Source organism: Eptesicus fuscus, chromosome 18 (assembly GCF_027574615.1).
Source record: "Eptesicus fuscus isolate TK198812 chromosome 18, DD_ASM_mEF_20220401, whole genome shotgun sequence".
NCBI lineage: Eukaryota > Metazoa > Chordata > Mammalia > Chiroptera > Vespertilionidae > Eptesicus > Eptesicus fuscus.
The window spans coordinates 28,700,222-28,725,694 of NC_072490.1; the positions used below are offsets into that span (position 1 = coordinate 28,700,222).

General features: G+C 44.5%; 1 long non-coding RNA gene across 1 annotated transcript in view; it reads right to left on the bottom strand.

The window, feature by feature from the left end:
* The window catches only part of LOC129152169 (uncharacterized), an 87,412-nt gene extending 62,307 nt beyond the window's left edge, over positions 1 to 25,105 (bottom strand). Inside the window, exons 1-2 of the long non-coding RNA XR_008558907.1 lie at positions 25,069 to 25,105; positions 831 to 948 (exon numbers count right to left, since the gene is read on the bottom strand). This is a non-coding gene — a long non-coding RNA (uncharacterized LOC129152169). The remainder of the gene's footprint in view (positions 1 to 830; positions 949 to 25,068) is intronic.
* Positions 25,106 to 25,473: the final 368 nt, after the last annotated feature.

Genomic DNA, 25,473 nt, shown 5'->3' on the forward strand with positions numbered 1-25,473 from the left:
TGATATTGCTAAAGATCTTATAATGTTATAACATAAATTTGAAAAATATTTTCTCCCATACAGTTGTGATTTTAAACTAGCTGAAGAACCCATTCATCAATCTCCTCCAGCTTGTACATTTACTAATTAAGGAACACATATAGTTGTTAGACAAGGAGAGTTAATTCAACCTTGTAACAAAAATAACTTGCCACTTCTCTTTCAAACCACTGGATCAGTTGCACTTAAGAGTATACTGAGATCATAAATCAAGCTTTCAGAAATTAATATGTGCAACTAATACCTAGGTGAACCAGGACGTTTTCCTATATTCTGCGACCTAACAAAATGCAGACATAAATGGAATGTTGAGACTGATCTAAGACTGCAAATATTTTCCAAAAAAAGCTCATTTCAAAGGCTGAATTAATCTAAAAGGTCTCATTTTTCTACTACTTGGTTCACAATGAGTAAATATTATACATCTGAAATTATAAAATCAATTCATTCCAATCAAACAAACCTTATCTGTTTCATAATTCAGGATTCTTTTTTTCATTTAAGGGAAATAGAAAATTCCACCGCTAAAAGAAATTAAAATGTGAAAACAATGGCCCTACCTGGTAGTGTCCCTTTTCCTGAACTGTGGCCATCACCTACGCTTTGGATGGTGTTGAAAGTGGTTCCTGGCCTGCTGAAACTCGACCGTGGCAGCTCACTGCAGTCCAGCTTTGTATTTGGGACCAGTTTCCAACACTTTGCTATGGCGCTAACTCACCGTGGTTAGAGCAGGATGAAGGGCACAAGTGTGAAGCCAGAGGGAGCTGGTTTTACCCACCTCTGCCACTTACCAGTTGTGAGGAAGCAACCATTTCTCCACAATCAGTTCCTTCATCTGACAAAATAATAACGTTGTCAACAAAAGGTTGCTGCCACTAATCCAGTGCCACCAGGAGTCCCCAATCTGGGCTGCAGAAAAAGGAGAGACTTCATTCAGGTGAAGAGTTCCAAACCTGAGAAACACAGCCGCTAGTGGAAACCAAAAGTGAGCTCCCTCCAGACAAAAGGGAATCCCTCTTAAATAGAGAAAGTGGCCCTGGTCCCTTACTGGTCCATTTTTATGCAAATGAGGAATACAAACTTGCACAGTTTGATTGGCCCACATAGCACTGCCCTGATTGGTTGGAATTTTGCATCCTGAGTGGTCATTATGGAGCCATTCTGATTAGTCAGTAAAGATGCAAATGAGGATATAACTGTGCAGCTCGAATTGCACAGGACAGGTCTCAGCCCATTGGTCAAAATATGATTCCAGAAACTCCTTTGTAAGGATTGGCTCAGCATGCAGAGTGAGTCTTGGCAACCCAGTCTATGGCTTTTCCCTGAAATGAAGCCTGTGTGAGAGGCCTCCTGTAAACAGCAGCTGCTAGACTCTGATTATAAATTTGGGCCCAGTTAGCCACTAGGAGTCTTTTTTGACAAGTATATTCCTTCTCAGGGTCAACAATGTCAACGTCTTCATAGGGTTGTTGTAAGATTATGTGGGCAAAGCATGTAGAACAGAGCTGGGATGATATCAGTACTTTATTATTTCTGTTTTTATTATCATTATGTTGTAGTTCTTAGGTTTAATCCACATACATAAGGCACCTTGCTTTATGTCTGTTTGACAAATGGGTTCAGAAAAGTCCAAGAAAATAATAATGAATTGTAACTAAACCAGAAAAATATAAAGGATTATGTAATAGATTGCAGCTTTACTGCATTTTGTCATTTTACATGCGATTAGTCCATTGTTCCTGAAGGATGTTATCCAGCCTCAATGTTCCAAGTAAAAAGGAAGGGCCCAACTATGCAAACCATTATCAACGATGCCTATTTGATCTCCACCACCATTCCTCACTGCTTGTCTGCAGACTGTTGGAAAGCAGTAAAGCAAAAACATCCGAATGCTCTAACTTAAAAATGCATCCATATATTATGCTAAGTGAAATAAGTCAGACAGAGAAAGACAAATACCATACTATTTCACTTGTATGTGGAATCTTAAAAACAAATAAACAAACAAAACGGAAACAAATGCACAGATATAGAGAACAAAGCGATGGTTGCCAGATGGGAAGGGGCTGGGTGAAAAAGGTGAAGAAGTACAAACTGGCAGTTACAAAATAGTCACAGGGATGTGAACTACAGCATCGGGAATAGAGTCGGCATTGTAAAACTGTGGTGCCAGGTGAGTACTAGACTTATTGGGGTGATCACTTTATAAGATATATAAATGTCTAACCACTATTCTGTACACCTGGAACTAATAAATATTAAATACCAACTTTTTTTTTTTTCATAAACATCCATATCCTGAGAAGAGAAGGAGTTTAAGAGGTCACTGTGTCCAAGCCCTGCCTCCTGGGAGAGGCACTTGAGAGGATCTTATGGGCTTCCACAGGAAGACATAGTACTGAGAGGACTCCCTGAATGAGAGTAGGACAGCTGAGCCAGAAGGAGTCCCCTGGAAGTCTCCCCAGGAGACAATACTCTGTGATCCTGCCTCAAGAAACTATGGATGGGGCTCCCTTGCAAGAGCCAGGCCCACTCCTTCCCACCACCTACCACTGAGCTTGCGCTGTCTGGGATAATGAGATGCACCTGGTACAATGAGATGCACCTCCCCACCTTCCCTTGTGGAGCCCCTCCACCAGAGCCCCTCTGCTCTCATGCTGTGGTTAGCTGGGTCCAGACCCTGAAGAAAACCAAGGCCACTGCCTTCAGAGAAGATCCAGCTTCCCCAGTCCAAGCTCCTGCCCTGGCCCTCCTGAGATCACTGCTGTCTGCCAGCAGCTTGACCCACAGAATCACTGCCTCAAAGAAGAAGACGAAGCTGAGAGGTCTTTAAAAATCCCTTGACACCTCTCACTGAATGGTGACGACCCCTGGATCTGGCACATTCATTCATATCCCCAGCCATCACCTACTGAGTGTCTACTATGCTCAGACACTGAGCCAGCCACTGGGCATTTGAATGGACAATGCAGAGCACCTGAGTCAGCCCCGCTCACAGTGTATGGGGGGAGGGGGACACCGGGTACAGAATAAGAAGAGGCTAACACTGACACATAGCCCAGCTGGAACACTGCTCAGGCTGGGCTCCTTGGGAAGCAGACCCTGGGATGGAGTCAGCCGGCAGGGTTTATGGGAGTGCCTTGGGGTTGACAACTGTGGAAGAAAGGGGATAAAAGCAGGTTGGGCAGAGGGGGCAGCTGAGTCATGACACAGTGACACAGATCCAACAACAGCCTCACCAACACCGTGGAAAGTTAAAATAACCCTGTGGCATTTTCCTGATATCCAGACCTTTTACATTCCTGCATCGACTAGACATTTCAATCAGCCACAGGGGAAGGGGCATGTTCCGTGTGGCTAGCTCCCTCATGTCCCTCACTGCCAAGATGGTCATCTGTCCTGCTGCACTGAAGAAATGCCCAAGGTGGAGATGGGCAGGCGCTGTCTTACATAAAGACCACATGGCTCCTTCCAGCTCTTGGCTGGACAATTTACTCTCAAGTATCCATGAAATGGATTTGGCACTAGGGACATGGGAGGGGGTCAGAAAGAGGGAGAAAAGTAAATACAACAAAACCCTGAAAACTTGTGCTAGTCATTAATTTCAACTTCTTCCACAATCGATCATCTCTGACAGGGAGGAAAGCCAGCTGGCTGGAGTCACACACACTCATAGATGATGTGGGGCTGAGAGGGGGCCTTAGAGACTTGCTGCCCAGACTTCCATTGCTAAGGGTCTGAACACCTCCCATGACAAAGGGCTCACCACTGCACAAAGCAATCTTTTTTATATCCAGGTAGCCTATCTTCAGCCAAAATCTATCAACCAGAAACACCTGCTGATCTTGGTTCTGCCCCTACAACCACCAGCATGATCTGAGGCCCCTAGGCTTGCATTAGTGTTCCCACTTCCGATGCAGGTGCCACTGAGACAGAAATAAATAGTGGCAGCCAAGATGACACTTGTGAATGTCATCAGGCTTTGTGACCATTGGCCATGGGCCTTCTAGAAAGACTGATTAAGGATCAGAACCCAAAATAGAACTTTGGCTCTTCCCACTTTCTCTTCACTGCTGATGGTTTGGATCCTGATTGGCCCCTTGGAATCTGACTTTCCAACTCAACGTCAGCTGCTGCTGGTTCTGTTCTGGCATCACTGGACTTGATCCTGTCTTGAACTGGAGTCATAGAGGCTCCTGACAGCTGTTGACCTTCTTTTGCCCCAGACCCCCAGTACTGTCTGACTACAGGGCTTCTCTGGGCCCACTGATGCCTTTGTATGAATCTGAAGGCTCCCGTTCTGGACAGACACAACCATGCCAGGCGTGTGGCTTACTGAGTGGAAAGTGAGCAGGACCTTAGTCCTCCCATATGCTTTACCCTTGGGCAAGGAGCAACCTGCACAACAGTGAGCAGCAACCCTGACGGTATCTGCCTAGTGTGTACAGACCACACAAGGGCCCACTTGACCCAGGCTTGCTCCACAGGACCTTTCAGAACCCAGGGCCGACCTCCCCCATTACCTCTTTAATCCAGTTCACTGTCTGAGCTGATCCAGACTGTGATGGTTTGAACTTGATTCTTGTCATAATGCGCACTGAGTTCAACAAATGAGAAGATGAGTGGCAGGAGGGAGAAACCTGTTCTCCACACCCTGGATGGCAGAACCTTAAATGTGTGAGGGTTTGCTTTATTGAACTCAGCCCGGCCTCTTCAGCAAGCTTTTCTTCACTTACGTGTTCAGTCAACACCCAGCGCTCTCTGCTTCCGCAGACGGGCGTTAAATCAGTCAGGGCTGTTATGAGGGAGGAGAGGCAGAAAGGGGCCCCTGGTTCCTGATAGAGAGGACACTCTGCCCTTTGCAGCTTTTCCCTTTCTCCTGCTGACCTAGAGGCACCCTTTGCCCTTGACCCCAGCAGGCACAGACAGAGCCTCTGCCAGAGTTCCTCAAATAAGAATGAATGGCCGCTTGGCAGGGAATCAATGAGCCCAGGGAAGGGCCTGAGAGGGGAGCAGGTGTCCAGCTCTGTGACTTGGCAGACACACTTTAATGCCCACACTGCTGACAGCCCCTCTGCTGCCCTCCTCCACCTCCTCTGCTCCGCAGAGGCTGGCTCTCCAAACCAACCAGTGGAGTGCATGGTACCCAGCGGAAGGACCCAGCCACCCAGTGCACGGGGCTTGCTCTCCTGTGAACAGTATGGGCTGCATGCGGAATTACACCGCCCAGGGGCAATCAGAATGGATGGTGGAGGCTGACAGGCCCAGAGACCCCAGAGCAATTTCACTGGGTTTTGATTCATGGCTTGTCAGAGCGCTAACCAAATATTCCATTTTCATTTTCGCCCTCCTCTCTCTCCCATTGACTGGCATCATAATTGAAACTCTGGCATGAAGGGCCGGGACCACCTGTCTGCAGGGCCCTCAATTCTGTCTGCTCAGAATATCTTGCTCCTGAAAGAGGAGGACAGAGGGGGAAATCAGCAAACAGATGGTGTGGGGATTAGATTCACACATGGGCCACCCTCTGTTGACTCTCAGTTATCTCAGCTTGAGCAACTCGGGCCTCTCCCGCCCTCTGCCCTCTGCCTTTTGAGCTTATTCCTGCTTGTTTGCTCAACTAAGAAAAGGATCCAGGGCCAGGAAGGTGGACTGAGCCTGTAATCACTTTTCACTCCCTGTTTGAAGGCTTGCCAAGAGGCATGCTGGCAAGAGGACAGTTTTACAATAAACTTGGGGAATTTTTAAAATTTTTCTTTTCTCATATAAATAACTCTTAAAGTCTAGCCCACTTAAGAATAACACCTAACATTCATTGAGCCCTTAGAGCTGGTCAAGAGCTGTTCTAAGAATTTTACATAAATTAGCTCTTTTTATTTTGGCAAAAACACTAGGTTCTATGTATTATTGTTATCCCCATTCCACAGATAGGAAAATTGAGATCAAGGGATGCTAAGAAACTGGCTCAAGGTCAAACAGTCAAGAGTTATTAAAGAATTGGATTTTAATCCAGCCGCCATTTTAACTCATAGGTCATACTTCTCTGAGCTCAAAAATCAAATTCTAAAATAGATAGATGATAGATAGATAGATAGATAGATAGATAGATAGATAGATAGATAATAAGTAATTTTAAAAAAATATTAGAGAGGAAAGGAGAGATAGAAACATTGATCAGCTGCCTCCTGTACACCCCCTACTGGGGATCAAGCCCACAGTCCAGGCATGTGCCCTGACCAGGCATTGAACCGGTGACCTCTTGGTACATGGGAGGACACTTAATCCACTGAGCCACACCAGCCAGGTGACAATAGGTAATTTTTTTTAATGACAGTAAACACAATAGTCTCTGCCAGTACAGTAAGGCTGAGGTTAGTCCAAGAATCCTGTTGTCCATATCTGTGGAAGGTAGACTAGTTCAGCTACCTCAGATCTGGGGTCTAGTTTGAAAGGATGGGGAAGGAACAGAAAGAAAAGAGCTGAAGTTCTGAGCCCACAAATGTGGTATATTTGTAGAAGCAGGAGCTGTCCAGCCTTTCTGAGCCCACTGAGCACTGTTCCATGGCCTCACCAGGTCAGCTGACTGACACGAGAGTAAAACCTGAGCTGGGCAGGCCTGGGGTAGAGACCTGAGAGGACTGGGTGCCCTACCCGGGGACAAGTGACCCACTGATCAGCACCTGGGCAAGTCAGTACGCCACCCAATGGGGCACTCTGTGCTGGGGTGGAAGTGGATGGGGGCAACGTGGAAATCTGAGGCAGAAACCAGCCATAGGGACCCTGCATGCACTTGAAGACTGAGGACAGGCCACCATTAGGAGTGGAGCTCAGGCTGCTCCTGAACAGAGTTGAGTGAGCGGGGAACAACCTCAGAGGGTGTGTGTGTGTGTGTGTGTGTGTGTGTGTGTGTGTGTGTGTGTGTACATGTATCAGAGAGTGGTTTTCTGAGGCTCTGAAAGCAGTTAAGTGCTGAAAGCAGCAACCCCCCAGAGAGAACAAAAAGAAAGGAGCTTGACGGCACTGTCTTAAAATATCGTAATAAAAGTATGCATCTCAGGGATCCAAGACTTGTCATTGCCAAATTCATTTCTCCACAGAAGCCCGAGAATTCAAGAATTCTCCCGTTCTCATTTCAGAAACAGAGGTCCGAGGAAAATACATTGTCTCCTGTTGTCCTGGGCTTGACTGCTGCTGACTGCATGGGAGGCTGGCAGCCCTACACGCGGCCTGCGACTATGGATTTACTGATGAGACCCCAAACCGCCCGATGGCTTTCTGCGCCCTGTGCAGAAATATCCCTCCTGAACACCCCTCTAGAGCACGGGGTGGGAAGGCCCCTGCAGAGGAGCTCCGGGCCGGCTGCATGCAGCACAGTGAGATGCTCTGAGGGGGCCATTAGGAGCCAGTTAGGAGGGAGCTCGAGGGCCTCAGTGCAGGAGGGGAGCTGCCCTCTGGGTTCAGGAGGATCCCTGGGAAGGGGTCAGGGCTGCCACGTGGCACCACCGCAGGAGGCCACACTGACATTGAGGGGCCTGGAGGATGAACAGGAGTGGCCTCTCTGTGAAGCCCACACAATACAGCTCTTCTTCCAGAGCTGCCCCGCCGGGCTTCAGAGCAGACGGGGTCCCTGGAGTCCGGCTCTGCAAGGAGGGCTGCAGGCTTCTGGGGCCCCTAAGGGACCTGGCTGCCCTCGGCACCTCCAGAACCAGGATAAAAACCCCGCCCTGGGCTGTGTGATTTTCAACAGCTGCAGAGAAAACATCCAAGTAATCTAGGTCATGGCTCAAACCCACCGGGGAGTTTGCAGGATGGAGGGGAGACCATCTTCACTTTCAATTGAAGGCAAATTTATCATATTTCATTTCTGAGGACTTTTGTTTCTATCTGTGACTTCTTCATTGTATTTCCTCTATTTCCCTATCATTTTATTTCTTAACTATCCTCCCCCTGTCTTGCCTTCTCCTCATTTCCCTCCCTCAAATCCCACGACTTCCTCCCAACTCCTCAAAATATCTGCTCTCCCGAGAGAGTCCCTTTCCTATTGCCAAGCCATCCCCTAAATGCATGTTTTAATAAGCTCCCAACACTGATCTCCTTACAAATCATTCCCTGCTATCTTGCAACTGAACCAGTGTCTTGGTTAAAATGAAAATTCCCTAGGGCACACAATAAATAATAAAAAAAGAATCACATAATCGAGTGGGTTATGATTCTGAGCAGAAGGAAATAATGTGAAGCAGTTGGACTGTATTTTGTGAATCTTATGCTCAAAACGCAAAAACGAGGGGAGGCGGTGGGTAGGAGCCTAGCTCCACAAGCCCGCGGCCCTTCTGGAAACTCTAAGCTGCAGCATGTGTTGAGGGAACTGACCTTGGAAAAACAAACATCTTCTCTCACAAAGACCTGGCCTTTGCGAGATGTCAGGAATCATTCTTAGAGAAAGAAGGAACCCAACATAAAAGAAGGTTCATGCAACATTAACCGATATTTAGGGCCAGGCACCTCACCACACACAGGGACTACAAAGGACAAACACAGAAAGCCCGACTCCCTCGGGCGTTGTAGACTGGCATGAGGATTAAGGAGCAGCAGGCTTTCATGGTGACTCAGTCATGATCCAGAATTAGAGACACTGGATTTCAGCCTGGTTCTATGTGACTTTGAGCAAGGTGCTTAACCTCTCTATGTCTCAATTTCCTCATCTGTAAAATCCTACATAATAAAAGGGTAATATGCAAATTGACCCTAACGGCAGAACAACCGGGAAAGACCGGTCACTATGAATCACACTGACCACCAGGGGGCAGACGCTCAATGCAGGAGCTGCCCCCTGGTGGTTAGTGATCCCCACAGGGGGAGCTCTGCTCAGCCATAAGCCAGGCTGACAGCTGAGAGCACAGTGGCGATGGCGGGAGCCTCTCTCACCTCCTCGGCAGCAGTAAGAATGTCCAACTGCCGCCCGTGGGGAGCTGGCCTAAGCCACAGTTGGACATCCCCCGAGGGCTCCCGGGCTGCCAGAGGGATGTCTGACTGCCAGCTTAGGCCCAATCCCCTTAGGCCCAATCCCCTAAACCGGCAGGTGGACATCCCCAAGGGGTCCCGGATTGCGCAGGCCGGGCTGAAAGACACCCCCCCCACCCCCGAGTGCACAGATTTTTATGCACTGAGCCTCTAGTGGGATAATAAAAGACTCTCCTATTGTTATGAGGATGGAATCATCTCTATAAAGACTTGAGCCCAGTGCCAGACACAGAGTGGGCACTCATCAAAGGTTACCCCATAGAAGAATTAATAGCCCCCTAAACTAAAGCATAAAGTCCTGTGGAGCCGGAGGGCAAGGCCCAGAGGCTGTAGGCAAGGGTAAAGTGAGGGGCACAGGGCATTTTACAGGATCCCAGACGTGTGGCTATAAAGCAGGACGATGGAAACCCCACCCTGAGGTATAGCCCAGTGCCCTGCTCCTGTAGGCAGTGAGACTTCTCTGCAGCACTCGGTACCCCAGAAAGTGAGCCTCTGTGAGCCCCCACCCAGACACTGGGGGTAGAGCCTCCTCTGATGCTGAGGCTGTGACTAGGTACCATCTCTATGTGGTCAAAAAGGCACTTTTCCCCTACACACTGCTGCCTCTGGGATTTACTGTTGTTCCATTTCACAGATGAAAAACTGAGGCCCAGAGGAAAATGACTAGCCTGCACCCTCTCAAGGAAGCCAAGGCAGCAAGAGCCTCCTAGATGAACCTGAGGATGTTATTTCCCAAAAAGCGGGAAGGCCTGCCCCCTTGAGGACACAGAGCACAGATGGGTGTGCTTCTCAAGCAATGATGGCTTTGTCTCCCAGTCAAGTGAGGCTCAGAGAGACTGCCATCACTGTTGGGAGGCAGGAGGAGCTGGGCCCTGGATGCCCATGAGCCAGCTGTGGGCTTCTGGCAGGTCACTTCTGCTCGCCAGGCCTAAGTTTACACAGGATTGGCTTGGGTTAGAATCAGAGTCTCAGACTCATAGACCCAGGGCGGTGCCTACCTGGCCTTCCTCTCCTCCCTCCATTCCTCCATTCCTCTCTCTTCCCTTTCTCCATCCCTCTCTTCCTCTCTCCTGTCTTCCTTTTATTGCCCTTGAATATCTTTAATGTACCAGCTTGCGCCCTCCAATTTCTCTCAGGTGCAGCCATGCAAAGTGTCTTACTCCCATCACGGTTTACCTGGTCCAGAATACATTTGAATTTGCAACTCTGGACAAGATTTCCTCTGGTCCTTGCTACTCAGAACTTGGTCTGTGGACCAGCAGCACCTGCATTTCCTGGGAGCGTGTCAGAAATGCAGAATGTCAGGCCCCACTCCAAACATGCTGAAACAGAATCTGCCTTTTAGTTGATTTGTATGCACATTTAAGTTTGAGAAGTGTGGTCTACTCCAGGGGACCTCCTCTGAGCTCCTTTGCAGCCTGATCCTGTGTCCTCTCTGTTCTCAGAGCACACTGCACACCGCCCCCCTCACGCTCCTCCCCAAAGGGGATCATTCTGGGTCCTGAGCACTGGTGAGTTTGCATGGGGGTGTAAGAACACTTTCAGAATCCTCTCTTATCCTGATGATCTTAGCTTGGGCTTCAGAAAGATCCCTTTCCAGATTCGGTGCCTCAAAGATGGGCAGTTCAGCCCCTAGAGAAATTCAGATGCATGGTACCCTCATGGAAAACTGGTGAAGCTGGAGAGAAATGCAGACGTGGCAAATCTTAATCCTGCCGAAACATAATCAGCTTTTGCTTCTGCAGCAATTAGCATAATATTACCAATAATGTTTTACATGGCAATTTTGCTGTAAACATTTGTGCTAATTTGCCATGACCTAATTATTTTATGACATATAATTACAAAGTATTTTTCAAGTCGAAATATTTTTGTTTTACTTTTCTATGATTCTTTTCTAGGAAGAAAAAAAAAAATTCTTGTTCAGTCAGCACACCCACAACTTGAAACACACATTTCTCTCTTAGCAGTTGTTTGTGACACTTCACTTCCCTAAACGGAAGGAATTCCCTAGTGTGGGAACGCTGATGATGGTGCATTTACTCGTGACTAATTTGAATTGGGCGTCGCTGAATCTGCCTGCTCCCTTATTACCCTGTGAGATCATCAACTCCACACTCCCAGCCTCCTACCAACACCCACTCACACCCATACACTCTGAATCAAGCAGGGGATGGTAGCAAACGCTTGCAATGAGAGAAAGGGGGTTGGGTTTCCTTTATAATGAATGTGAAAGCTTTGGCTAGGAGAAGAGCATGAGCATTGCAAGCTCATAATTGCGCCCCCCCCCCCCCCCCGCCCCGCCAGATAGACAAGAGGCTGAGGTAAGCAGCCCCGTAAATCACCTGAGTTCTGGGTGGCAAGGAGAAGGGGTGCTGTTCTGGGTCACTGTGATGACAGTCCCAGCATCAGTCCGGGTACCGCTGTCACCCTCTCCAGAGCAGGTCTGACTAGCAGTAGGTAATGAGGTTCCTGGACCTTCAGCAGACAACAATAACTGTCCAACCCCAGATTCCTGGGACAGACCAGGGAGATGGCCAAGCTGTGGAAGGGGCAGTGCCCACCCAAAATGGGGCAGGATTTCAAATCCTGGCTCCACCACTTATTCAACATGCCAACTGGGGCAAGTTCTTCACATCTCTGTGCCTCAGTGGAGAATAATGAACATATTCCCCACCCTTTAGGGGTTTTGTGAGGATTAAATTAATATTTATAAAGCTTTTTAGGAAGAGCACTACATAAATTTTTGAAAAAATAAAATAAAATTCCTTATTCTTACAGCTTCCCACCAAGATCACAAACCTCAAAGAACAGGCTCCTATCAGATTCGAAGAAGTGAGAAGCAATGTAGGTCAGGTTTAGTAATTATTGACCTGATGATCATTAAACATTTGATGCAATGAATATTTTTTGATTGAATGGATGGAACATTTACAGAGCACATTCTGTGGGTTAGGCCCTGGCATGGTCCTGGGAGAATATAAAGGTGAGTAAACAAAGCTCCAGCCTTGAAGAGCCCACGTCAGCAGAGATAGGCACGCAAAGCCATAGATACACATAAAAAAGGCAAAACTAGCAGGTACAGACAAATCACAAAAGAAAAATCAGAGCTGGCATAAAAACCTACGATATCCACGTTACTAGTTTACATTGATAGCCATTGACTTTAATGTACCTCAAAGTTTGTATCAGTCGAATAAAGGTATATTTATGATCACCAATATTAAGTGCACAACATAATTTTACCACTCATATACAGTCACATAAGTGCAATCACAATATAGAACATTTGCATCACCCCAAAACATCCCTCACACCTGTTCCTAGTCACCTTTGTTAACCCCCCAGCCCTTGGCAACCTCTGATCAGGTTTCTATTACTATAGTTTTGTTTTTCCTATAATTTTCTACAAGGTGGGTCACATATTCATATATATTTTCCACACAGCATCATGTTTTTGAGATTCACCCATGCTATTGTGTGTATCAGTAGCTTGTCCCTTTTCATAGCTGAGTAGAATTTCATTACATGGGTGTGCTACCGTATCCATTCACCAGGTGACAGACATTTAGGTTGTTTCTAATTTGGGGCTATTACTGAGAAAGCTATTATAAACATTCACATAAAAGACTTTATATGGATATATGTTTTCATCTCTTTTGGATAAATACCTAGAAGTGGGATTGCTGGGTCATATTGTGTGTGTTTTGTTTAATTTTATAAGAAACCATCAAACTGTTTTTGCAACATTGCCAGCAACCAATGAGTGCGCCAGTTGTTCCGATATCCTCGCCAACACTTGGTTAGGGTCACTCTCTTTCACTTTATTCATTCTCATAGGCATGTATTAATATCTCACTGTGGTTTTAATGCGCAGTTACTAATTATGTTTAGCATGCTTTTCATGTGCTTCTTTGGTGAAATGCCTGCTCAAATCTTTTGCCCATTCTTAAATTGCATTATTTGTTTTCTAATTACAAAATGGTGAGACTTATTCATATATTCTGGATATGTGTACTTTATCAGATATAAAATATCAGTTTTATAAATATTTTCTCCCAATCTATGGCTTACCCATTCATGTTCTTAACAGTGAGTTTCAAAGAAAAAGTTTTTAATGTTGATGAAGTCTAATTTAATTTTATGATCCATGCTTTTTGTGCTATAGTGTAACTCCAGGTTATAGATATTTTCTCCTGGTTCCTTCTAAAAGTTTTATATACTTAATTCTTATATTTAGGTCTCTGTGCATCATGAATTAATGTTCATATATTGTATGAGTTAAAGGTCAAGATACATTCTTTTGCAAATGGCTAGCCCGACGTTCCAGGACCATTTATTTAAAAGACTCTACTCTCTCCATTGAGTTACAGTGGCACCTTTATTATAATAAATGGACTATATACATGGAGTTCTTTCTTGACTCTCTTTTGTTTCACTGATTTATACGTCTCTCCTTATATCAATAAGCTACTGTCTTGATTACTGCAGCTTTGTGGCAAGTTTTGAAACCAAGTTATGTAAGTCCTCCTACTGTGTTCTCTTTCAAAACGTTTTGTTATTCTAGGTCCTTTGTCTTTCCACATAAATTTTAGATTCAGCTGGTCAATTTCAACACAAAAGGCCTGCTGGCATTTTGACTAAGATTGTGTTGAATCCATAGGTTAATTTTGGGTTAATTGACAACTTAACAATATTATATCCTTTGGTCCATGAATATTATGATTTTTAATGGTTTCATAACAGAGATGATATGTAACTTAAGCATTCCCTATTGTTGGGTATTTGTATTATTTTCAGGTTTTCACTCTCTTATTTTATTTATGTATTATTATTTTTTAATCTTTACCCAAGAATATGTTTATTGATTTAGGAGAGAGAGAGGAGGGAGAGGGAGAGAGAAACATCAATCGGTTGCCCTCCAGTATCTGGCTGGGAACAAATCTGCAACTTAGGTATGTGCCCTGAGAGAGAATTAAACTTGCAACTTTTCTGGGCATGGGACAATGCTCCAACCAACTGAACTACACCATCCAGGGCGGATTTCACTCTTTTTGTAATGTTTTGTTTATACTGTATTAAGTGAAAGAAACAGGGCACAAAACTACATGAAATTTATCATTGCAAGTATACATCCACACATATATGGGTGCACATATATACTGGTATACACATACACTTAATAACAATGGGAACAAAACAGCAAGAAACAAAACAAATTCAAAATCATATGTTAGGGTGGTATATTACAGCTTAATTTCTTTTCCCTCTCTGCTTTCTAAATGTATTGTAATATGATGTGCAACTTACATGGAAATAAGTGAGTAGCTTCCAGTTGTCTCAGGTTGTAGAGGTGAGAGACTGCATGACAAAAGGGTGGCACCTGAGCAGGGTCTGGAAGGATGTAGTGTTTTCCAGGTATGTGGCAGGAGGAGGAGGGGAAATGCCAGTCCAAGAGAACAGCCTGAACAAGGTCACAGAGGTATGAAAGAGGACAGCACGCTCAGGGAACGGGGAAACCTGTATAGCTAGAGCAATGTAGGATGGATCAGATCATGAAGAGTCTAGGTTATGAAGTTCCTTCCATTTGACTACTAGGACTTAGCTTTATCCTATTCAGTACTGAGGAACCACCAAAGTGTTTTAAGCTGGGCAATGAGACCACCAGACTTATATCTTAAACTAATCACTCAGTGAGTATCAAGGTGGAGAGTCAAGAAAGACTGAATTCTGTGGACAGTGACCAATTAGAGATTCTTTCACAAGCAGAGGTACAAGGTGAGTGGTGCCTAGACTCAGGAAGTGACTGTGGAGATGAAGACAGGTGTAAAGAACTATACCTGCCACATAGCACCTTCATAAGAAGCTTTTCTTCTCCTAAAATTTTTCTGGAATGCCCGCCCCCTATTTCTTCATCAGCTATAAAAACCATATCCCCTATGTCCTGGCCCAAGTGAAATGCCACCTCCTTCCAAAGCTTCCCTCAATCTTTATCTGACCTGATAATGTCACTACACTGTTGAAAATCCTCCAGTGGCTCTTGGTTGCTGTCTGTATGCAGCAAAAGCTCTCTTCAATCCCCATAGAGCTGTTGATTCTCTAAGGTAATGTTAACCTTCATGACTTTTCATCATAGCAACTATTTGTACACAATCTTCCCCTCCTATATAGCCTTGATTCCATGAGGACAGAAGCCTCTCTTATTTTCTTCTCCGCTTGGTTTTGCATGAGGCTTGGCACACAGAAGACAATATTGATCAACTAAATGAACAAAAGGCGATTAAAGTTAAATGCATCCAAATAGAAAGCTGCAGGGGACATAGTGGATTCATTCCAGGTTCATTCTGAGCAGGAATATCCAGAAACCAATATCAACTTTTCCTAAAAGCATAACTCTACAGTATCTCCAAATTATAAAGAGACCCTAAAGGTCACTGCTTCTAGGCTTACCCTCCATGCTTCCTTAAGAGTAGAATACACATCTTCCTTGGCATCACCAGAGACATGGCAGAAAGAACTATGACCAAGGAAGATAGACCTTTAAGATGAGGAGTGTGGAGCAAGTCTCTTTTCTCCCCTGGGTGAATAGGTAGGCCTTTCATTTCTTAGGTCTCAGATTTGGATAAAGAAATAACATTCATTTATTCAATATGAGCACCTAGAGTATACCAGGCACTATGCAAAGTAACGGCAATATATGAGTGAATAGATGAGTTACCATTCTGAAAAATAGACACAGTTGCCATTCTGCGGAAATAGACACAGTCATATGCCCCAATAAATCTTTGTTAGTAATCAAAATAAGTAAATAAATGTTCATGATGATAAGAAGGACTCTACCAACATTGCCTGATGAGTCTGGAGGGGAACTGACATGTACACCAACTAGTACATGGGATTAGGGGTGCCACTCCCACACTCCATGCATCATTTTTTACTCCTTAAGGATTTAGTAACTAATAGCCTACTGTTGACCAGAAGCCTTATCAATAATGTAAATAGTTGATTAACACATATTTGGTATGTTAAATGATTATATACTGTATTCTTGCAATAAAATAAGCTAGAGAAAGAAAAATTCTATTAAAAACATAAGGAAGAGAAAATACATTTATAGTATCTATTTTAAAAAGCTGCATTTATGTGAACCTGCACAGTTTAAACCCATGTTGTTCAAAGGTCAACAGCACAAGGCAATTTTCTAGGTGCTAAAATAGCCATGTGTCAAAAAGCTGTGGAAGTCTGGGGAGAGGGAGCATGGTCAAGTCTACTTAAAAGGAGCGAAGGAAGGTAATAGCTGAGTCCTATGAGATCAGGAGGTAGAAGCAGGTGGAGGGAATAACTTTTGCTCAAGTATGAAAGAGTGAAAGGTCATATTTGAAGAAAAGTAAGGATTCAGTTAGGCTGGAGGTTAGATTGAAATTTGGCAAAAATAAGGCAAGGCACGGAAATTGTTGCCAAATTAGCTTTGAAAATGGTGCCTAGTTTGGACTTGATCCTAAAGGCAGTGGGCAGTATTTGAAGGATTTAAACTGCGACTACGGACATTTGTAGATGATCACCTGACATCAGAATGGTGTCAGATAGTCAGATAGTCACAGAGGCATGACAGTTGGTCCAAGGCTTAGCTCTCAGCCAGGTGGAATGTAGGGTAACTTGCACTGAGTCTGGGACAGTAGACTGTATTTAAAGAATACGGGCAAAGAAGACTTGACAGAAGTTCATGACCTGTTGGTATATGGATAATGGAAGAGGAAATAGGGTGACTGAAAGTTTGTGCCTCGAATAACAAGTTAAATAGTGGTCTCACAGGGAAAACAAAGGGCAAGACTGACATGAGGGAAACAATGAGTTAGGTTTTAAATTTGGTGGGTGTGAGGTGGTGCTATATGACTGAGGACAGATTTAGGAGCCATTAGTGTATAGATGGCTGGCCTGAGCTCACTGCCTCCCTGTATTTCCTGCCCCATCTGTCCCCTATTCTCACTCCCAACCTACTTTTTCAATGTAGGCACTGAGGTGTCTTGTTAACACATCTTGGAACCATGTAGGTATGCAGGGAACATGCCATTCCCCTTCCCCTAACCTCTACTCTCCTCAATTTCACTGTGGTGGGCAAAATAATGGACCCCCCAAAGATGTTCTAATCATTGGCATGTAAATATGTTACTTTACATACAAAAAAAAGACACTCTACAATGTCATTAAGGTTAAGAACCTTGAGATGGGAGATATCCTACATTATCCAGGTGAGTCCAACCCAATCACATTAGCCCTTAAAATCATAGAACCTATTCAGGCTTCAGAGAACCAAAGAGATGGCTGTATGAGAAGGACTTAGCCTGCCATTGCTGGTTTGGAAGATGGAGGAGGGGCCATGGGTCAAAGAATGTGGATAGCGTCTGGAAGCTGGAAAGTCAGGGGAACAGATTCTCCCCTAGAGCCTCCAGAAAACAATGCAGCCTTCCTGATGCCTTGATTTTAGCCCAGCGAAACTCACATCAGATTTTTTACCTACAGACTGTAAGATAATACATTCGTCTTAAGCCATTGAGGTTGTGATAATTTGTTACATCAGCAATACTCACAAAAAAATCTACTACTCTTTATTATAGAAACATTTCCAAATGTCATTCTCTACTGGAAGCTATTGACAGTTTTAGGGGAAAAAAGAGAAGAGTCTATAGAAAGGAGAGACCCAGGGTCCCCTTTTAATATCAACAGTTCTGGGGTTCCTAGAGGGCCAAGGACACTATAATAAAAGCAATTCATGTCATGGAACTGGATGAGATAATCTGGTGAAAGAATAAGAATCGAGGTGAGAGGGAGCCCTGGGAAAGAAGAAGACAAGCCAATAAATGAGCCAGGAGAGGGAGGGAGAGAAAGGGAAAACAAAGATGGCATGTCAGCAAAACCAGGAGAGGACAGCATTTAAGTGGTAGGTGTTAGTCAGAAGCGTTAAATAATACAGAGAGGAGAGAATAGAATTTGACAATAAGCAGGTCATTAGTGGTCTTCAAAGGAAGCTTTTCAGTGAGAGATAGGGCAAAAGCCAGAATGCAGAGCGTTGGAGAAAGAATTAAGAAGTAAATAAACTGTGAGCAGTCCTTTAGAAAAGACTATGCATTATTCATCTTAGTATCCATAATACTCAGCACAATGCCTGGGACACCGTGGGTGCTCATTAAACGTTGAATTGAGTGAAGTACTGGAGTCAGTAGGTATAGACCAGCACTTCTCAAACTCTATTATGCATACAAATCACCTGGGAATTCTGTTATAGTGGGTCTGGGGTGAGACCTAATATCTGCATTTCTAATAAGCTACTAGATGATGCTGTCGATGGGGCTGATCTGTGTACCTCACTTTGAGTAGCAAGATGATCACCCCACGCAATCACCCATCAATAGCCCCTCTTGGTTCCTGGGTACTTTATAATCCCAGAGACCAGTGACTTCTGAAACTGGAGAATTTGCTAACTTCATGGTATATATCTGAACAATGGAGCCAACTCAGGCACCAAGCCAAGTCCAGCCCCGGGGAGTAAATATTCATAAAAGGCTTGGCACCCCAAACACTCTCCACACTGCAGCACTTTAGCACTTTGCACACCTCCCTCCAAGCTCAACACCACCCCCAATCCCTTCATCACCACTGTTAACTATTCATATACCATCATTGACAAATACAAATTAGTCTTAGGGAAAGGTTTTCTCATCCAGTGATCTTAGGAGTTCCAAGTGTGTGAATTTAAAAATAGCCATTTGGATCAGGAGCCTCCCCACAGAGATGCTACTCTCAATGCCTCATGGCTCCCAATGCCTCACCCTCTTCCCACAGGGGTCACCTGGCTGCAGATGTACATCCCACTAAACAAACCCGGTAAGGTAAGTAATCCCAGTCTTAACTATCTACCTATATGCCAATAAAAAAGAAAAGCTATTAAATATTTTAATATAAAATGCCATGCAGAATGTCATTAAACGGCACCATCATAAATGTTGAGGTACAGGATGTCAGAAAGCAGTGTTAACCTTTATGAGAGATATTATCAAGGGAACCAAGGTAAGAGTAATTTCGGCAAAACTGGTGAGGTAGCCCTTTCCCCTTAAAGTAAGTACCCATCACAGTTCACCTAGACACATTTTCGTAGTTCCGTTTTATAGTCCCAACCCATCTAATACTGGTCCACTGGAAAAGGAAGTAGACTAGCAGCTAAAGATCAGCTAATTGGCCAGCTCTCTTTCAGCTGAAATCACACAAAACTTCATCCCCATTTGGCTTAAGCAAAAGTGCATTTGTTCACATCACTGAAACCCCTCTGGAGGGGGCACAATTCAGGGCCTAAACAATGTCTCCAGTTTATCTCACGACTTTGCTGCCTCTGGGTTGGCTCTAAGTCCAGGCTATACATGGGACCTCCCAGTTATTTCACAATAATTTGCTAGTCTAGGCTCAGTTCCCTTAGCGGGAAACCAAAGTCCTGGATTGGGGCCCACTGATCCCACCTGGCATGACCTGGGTTGAATGTCCATCTCTACAAACTATAAAGGTTGAAGTGGAGAACAAAATGTCACACCTAATTGGTTTGACCTGGGCCATGTGTTCTACTCTGGATCACCTTCTTTGTCAGAATGAATTCCCCTCAATTCAATCAAGGTCCTATTGCCACAGGAAGGGAGAGTGATGTTAAGAGGAAAATGCAACAAATGTCCACCACACTCAAGTTTGTACACACATTTGGGCCATGTCTGTTACAGTGAGTAAAATCCAGACTCCAGCAACTCACAGACCCTCCATAGGTCATTTCTGTCTCCATAACAACACAAGGGGATGTATCTCTGCTCTGCCACTCTGGTCACACCAGCTTCTGATGACAAATTACTTTGAGTTCGGGGGCCAAATTTACCTTCTTTCCTTATCCCCTTTGCAGAGATCTGCCCTGAAGGTTGGTCTGGCCTGTTGCTTCACTTAACACTTTCTCACTTGCTTATCTCCTCACTGTGGAAGAGTTTAAGAAGGCGACTCATGCCGGTCTCAGAATAAAGGAAAATGAACAGGCCAAATCCCTGCCCCTCAGCCTGGAGTACTGCTTCAGAAAAGTCAGTCTCCATTTCTTTTCTTTCTTATGAGTCAAGCTCCCAAATTTAAAAGACAGGGCACTGCCCATTGCTGATGACAAAAGAGTGGCGTGAAGGGTGAAGGTATTGTGTTTCCCAAAAGGGCGGGGGGGGGGGGGGGGGGGGTTTCAGTTACCATTGCTGCTGGGAGGTTTAAGATGTACTTGGTATCTCCGGTGTGCTACCTACTTCTCAGTGATCCTTCTGTCAACCAGTCCCTGGATAATCCAAAGGCATCAATCAAGGCAATTTTCTATCCAAATCTATTAGCTCACCAAAAATCCAGGCTAGTCTAAAAATTAACACTCATGCCGAAACCGGTTTGGCTCAGTGGATAGAGCGTTGGCCTGCGGACTGAAAGGTCCCAGGTTCGATTCCGGTCAAGGGCATGTACCTTGGTTGCGGGCACATTCCCAGTGGGGGGTGTGCAGGAGGCAGCTGATCGATGTTTCTAACTCTCTATCTCTCTCTCTTCCTCTCTGTAACAAATCAATAAAATATATATTTTTTTAAAATTAACACTCATTAATTTATTCAGGTTATTTATTGAGAGATAGCACAGTTTGGTGATAAAAAAACAAACAAACATGAAGTTGGGAGCCAGAAATAACTGATTTCAAATTCCTGTTCTGGCCATTACTGGCTAGGTGAGTTTGGATAGGTTATTTATCTCTTTGAGTCCCCATTTCCCATAGTTTGTGAGGATGCTCTGAGGTGATTATGTTTGTAAAGTACTTAGCTCAGTATGTAATATGCAAAAAAAGTACTCAATACATGTTCTTGTTAAGAACCTACAATGTGCCAGGCACTCTGCTAGGCTCCAGGTCACAGAGTTGAATAAAATATAACAGAATAGCCCTAACCGGTTTGGCTCAGTGGATAGAGCATCGCCTTTGGGCTGAAAGGTCCCAGGTTTGATTTTGGTCAAGGGCATGTACCTTGGTTGTGGGCACATCCCCAGTGGGAGTTGTGCAGGAGGCAGCTGATCAATGTTTCTCTCTCATTGATGTTTCTAACTTTCTATCCCTCTTCCTTCCTCTCAGTAAAGAATCAATAAAATATATATTTAAAAAAAAAATATATATATATATATATATATATATATATATATATATACTAGAGGCTTGGTGCACGAAATTTGTGCACGGAGGGGGGGGGTGTCCCTCAGCCCAGCCTGCACCCTCTCCAATCTGGGACCCCTCGAGGGATGTCCGACATCCCTCTCACAACCCAGGACTGCTGGCTCCCAACTGATCACCTGCCTGCCTTCCTGATTGCCCCTAACCGCTTCTGCCTGCCAGCCTGATCACCCCCTAACCACTCCGCTGCCAGCCCGATTGATGCCTAACTGCTCCCCAGCCAGCCTGTTTGCCCCCAACTTCCCTCCTCTGCCGGCCTGGTCACCCCTAACTGCCCTCCCCTACAGGGTTGATCGCCTCCAACTGCCCTCCCTTGCAGGCCTGGTGCCTCCCAACTGCCCTCCCCTGCTGGCCATCTTGTGGTGGCCATCTTGTGTCTACATGGGGGCAGGATCTTTGACCACATGGGGGCAGCTATATTGTGTGTTGTGATGGTCTATCTGCATATTACTCTTTTATTAGATAGGATAGATGCCTGGTGCATGGGTGGGGGCTGACTGGTTTGCCCTGAAGGGTAGGGGTCCCCTAGGGGCGTGGGGCGTCCTGAGCGAGGGGCCTGTGGTGGTTTGCAGGCCGGCCACGCCCCCTGATAACCCAAGAGGAGGCCCTGGTATCTGGAACTTATTTACCTTCTACAATCAAAACTTTGTAGCCTGGAGCAAAGCCAAGCCTGCTGCTTGCTCCACGGCCAGCAGCAATTTCTGTTGGAGTTAATTCACCTTCTATAATTGAAACTTTGAAGCCTTGAGTGGAGGCTTAGGCCGGCAACAGGATGGCTTCTTTTGTTACCAAGGAAACCCAAGCCTCCCTCCAGCTCTCAGTGGCTGTAGCCATCTTGGTTGGGTTTATTTGCATATTTGCTCCTGATTGGCTGGTGGGTGTGGCTTAGGCATAGCGAAGGTGCGGTCAATTTGCATATTACTCTATTATTAGGTAGGAGATATATATATATATATATATATATATATATATATATATATATATGACAGAATATTAAAATGAGATGAGATATTAAAGAATATGTGGTCTATCTCCTTAGGAAATCTAGGAGCAGGGATAGGAAGGGACTTGCCCAAAGCCACAGGTGGTGTAGCAGGGCTGGGGTAGGACTCAGCCCCCTGACTCCACCTTTGTATCAAGCTTCACATCTCTGTGAAGATGATTCTAAACTGGGTAAGATAAGTAGGCATCTGTGGGCATCTAAAAGATTATTGCTTCAAGCTGTAGACATAGAGATTCCATTTTAGCTTAGACCCTTAAACCCGCTCTGTAGCCCAGCCCCTAATTACTGTCTGAAGATGGACACACTGCAGCTTGCCTTTTCCCACTCAAGACTGGTAGCAAGGAAGGAAGGCCAGTGGCTCCCAGCCCAGCTCTGAAGTGTGTCCTGCAGCAGGTGGCTGATGTCCAGGGCCCCGCGGAGTAGGCAAGGCAGATCATAATCGCTAATTAGGTAAGAAGGCAGGTCAGGAAGAGAGGGGGCATGTTCCTGGCACCAATTCCCAAAATGTAACAGTACAGGCCTCTGTGTATGGTGGTCTATCTTGTGTCTGACAAACACCATCCAATCATCGGATCATAAATATATCATGCTTACCCCATCCTAATCCTTTGTCAAGGCCCTAAAGGCCCCAACTTAGATCGAGGACCCCAGCCAACTCTTGATGCTGTCTTTCATTTGTTTTGGCTTCTGGCAGGAAGCACAAATAATGAGTATGAGTCACCCTGCAAGTCAAATACAGGGTTTTTAATTCCAGTCCAGATGGACTCCAGTTCTCCAGCAGAGACCATGACAGGCCCTGACACAGGTGCCCTGGGGGCCAGGATGAGACCGTGACCCGGATCAGACACTTCAAGCACAAAATGGAGCCCACAGTACCCTGAGCGCCCTGGATCCCATTTCTTATACTTCCCCAAAACCAATATCAGGTTGCCAGGCAACTAGGAGAGCAGACAAAGTCAGAACTCAGTTTTTAAATCTGATGAAGGTGAGAGAGGAAAGTCCAAAAACACTATAAAGAAATTGAATCAAATTAATCTTACCAGAGACAGCATTCCTCTCCCTTTGAGATTTCCTTCCCATTGGATTTTGACCTGGATTGAACCATTCATTCAATAACGTTGTTTACTAGGTGTCAGGTCCTTTACAGCATTATACCAATACAGCGTTATGTCAGTGCTCCAGACAACATAATGTCTACCCTCCCAGAGTTCACAGACTTGTAGGAAATATGAACAGAAGCATTGGAGCATACAACTGATATAAACTTAGGGTTCAAGGAAGGCACCCTTAAAGAAGTGAGGTTTAAGCTGAGACCAGACTATGTGTAGGAATGGGCTGAAGAAAGTATGAGGATATCTCAGGCAAAGGGAACAGCAATGAGTAAAGGGCCTGATGTGGGGCATTATAAAATGATGATGATGATGAGGAGGAGGAGGAGAGGAAGAAGGAGGAGGAGGAGGAGGAGGATGCCAGCTACCATTTATTTAGTGCTTATTACATCCTGGTTTCTTGCTATGGATTGACTCCTTTGATCCTTATACCAAGCATATGAAGTGAGTGCTATCAAATCTATTTATAGAAGATGAACTAAGACTTTGGAGTTGAGTCAAGTTACATAACCTTGCCCCAGTCACATGGTCAATAATTGGACTTTAATCCAAGCAAGCCTGGCTCTGGAGCCTGCACCCTAGGGACCACAATGCAATCATTCATTTATTTATTCTCTCATTAGGTCATACTGAGCACCCAGCCAGGAGCTGGGGGTATAAAGAAGACAAAAATAGGTACCCACCTCCAAGGAGCTCAGTCTCTCAGAGAAGGCACGAGGGTCTGAAATAGGGCCGGTTTAACACCTGTGCTCTTGAACTGCCTCCCATGGCTGGCCTACCCAGCAGCAAGATCCACTCCTATTTGCCCAGGACCAAAGTACTGTGTTAGTTTCCTAGAGCAGTCTTACTAAATTGCCACAAACTTGGTGGCTTAAAACAACAAGTGTGTATTCTCTCTCAGTTCTGGAGCCCAGAAGTCTGCAATTAAGGTGTCAGCAAGGCGTGTTCCCTCTAAAAGCCTGAGGGAGAATCCTTCCTTGCTTTTTCCAGCTTCTGGGGATCCAGGTGTTCCTCGGCTTGGGGCTGCCTCTGCCTGCACATGTCCTTCTCCCCCGTGTCTCTAAGTCATCTCCTCTCTTACAAGGGCACCTGTCACTGGACTTATGGCCCACCTGGTTAACCCAGGATGATATTATCTGAGAACCTTTACTTAATTACATCCATAAAGACCCTTTTTCCAAATCAGGTCACATTCCCAGGTACCAGGATTTATCTTTTTGGGATCACAGTTCAGCCCACTAAACCCACATAGCATATGTTTAAATATTTAAAAGTTATAAATCAAGCTAACAAACTGGCAAATAACTTATGATGTATCTTTTTATTTTGATTTATACCATCAGGACAACAAATTTTTTAAAAATGTACAAAGCTATGGTTTCCTATGACCAAAGATAAAATATTAAGGTTAACTAAATTTAACTGTCATTGCTTATGTGTACGTGGCCTATGGCTGGGCTGATGGTATTTGAGCAAGTAATAAATGCATACATAATTCATAATTATTATACATGTATTCCATGAAATTTATTTTTCTTGCCTCCAGATCAGTAAAATTACTAAGTGTAATCCTATAACCAGGGGTTTCATGTAATTTGTGTTCAATTGCCTCAGATGGGGATAATGACAACACTCACCTCACAAGGTTGTTGTGGGGATGAGATGAGTTCATCCTGCAAAAAAAAAAAACCCAAAAAGTAAATTGTATTCAAAGTAGGAAAAATTTGAATAAATGTTTATTAAAAATGTAAATTTAAGTATAAAATTATGTAAAATTTATTTATCACATAATCATAAGTATTTTCCTTCTAAAATATTATTATCTATTAAATTTAAAAGGTAAAATAAAAATTTAATTAAAAATATTAAATTTCTAAAGTTATTTAAAACAATCTTATTTTTAATTCAACCTTTTAAAAAATTTAAAGTTTAATAAATATTTTTAAAGATAGGATTATTGGCAATGTGAGCATTCAATGCCCATGTAGTTTACCATGTCAATAATCAGTGTCATACTCCTGAATGACTTGTTATAATTAGAC